Raw genomic sequence first — 863 nt, forward strand, 5'->3', positions numbered from 1 at the left:
GGCTTTTTTCTTCTTTCTTTAAGCATATGACAATAAAGAAACAAATATTTACTAGTATAAATGATTCCGCTACTCTGATTTGTACTAAGATGCCGACAGTTTCAGCCACCACTTTTTTTTTTTTTTTTTTATATCATTAATGCAAGTGTCCACACAATGAGAACAAGTAATCTGGTATTATTCTGAAAATGGTGTAGACTCCATAAACCCCTTGGAGGGGTTCTGAGGAAATCTCTGTGTCCATAGACACATTCTGAAAAGTGCAGTCCTAGTTGTGCCTGGCTGGCTCAGTTGGTAGAGCATGTGACTCTTGATCTCAGGATCATGAGTTCAAGCCCCATGTTGGGCATGGGGCCTACTTAAAAAAAAAAAAAAAAAAAATGCAGTCCCAGAATGGAATGACAATCAGTTATTCTCCCCATGTTGAAAATGTAACATGTTTATGCCACCATTCATTAGGTATTCAATTAAACACAGCCAAACTCAATCGCTAGTTGATATAGAATTTAAATGCTATTGCTAAGAAAATCCAAATTGTGGCATTAGCTGAGTGGAAAGGGTTTAGCAACAAGCGGGAGGGTCTACCCATTGTGGTCTGGAAAGCTTGTAACTGCGAAGCAGAGCCAAGCCATTTTGCTTAACTATTGTTTGCTTAATCTCCAGACTCAGACAATGCAATGACCAAGGCTGGAGTCTTAAGCAAAATGATAGAAAACATTTAAAAATGGTGGTGTGTATAGCTCCTTCTTGATCCATTTGGTGAAGTCTGACAAGAGAAAGATAAACATAATTTATTTTCCAAACTCAGACTCTTTCACAGTGAAAGGGGGAACTATTAATAAATTTGTCTGGACAAGGAGTAT

At 37.7% G+C, this 863-nt stretch overlaps 1 non-coding gene across 1 annotated transcript; it reads left to right on the forward strand.

Moving 5' to 3' along the window:
- The first annotated feature begins 276 nt into the window (after positions 1-276).
- TRNAK-CUU lies at positions 277-349 on the forward strand. Its single transcript has one exon. It is a non-coding gene; the product is annotated as a tRNA-Lys (tRNA).
- The last annotated feature ends 514 nt before the right edge of the window (positions 350-863 follow it).

Source organism: Phoca vitulina, unplaced genomic scaffold, assembly GCF_004348235.1.
Source record: "Phoca vitulina isolate PV1807 unplaced genomic scaffold, GSC_HSeal_1.0 scaffold18, whole genome shotgun sequence".
Lineage (NCBI taxonomy): Eukaryota > Metazoa > Chordata > Mammalia > Carnivora > Phocidae > Phoca > Phoca vitulina.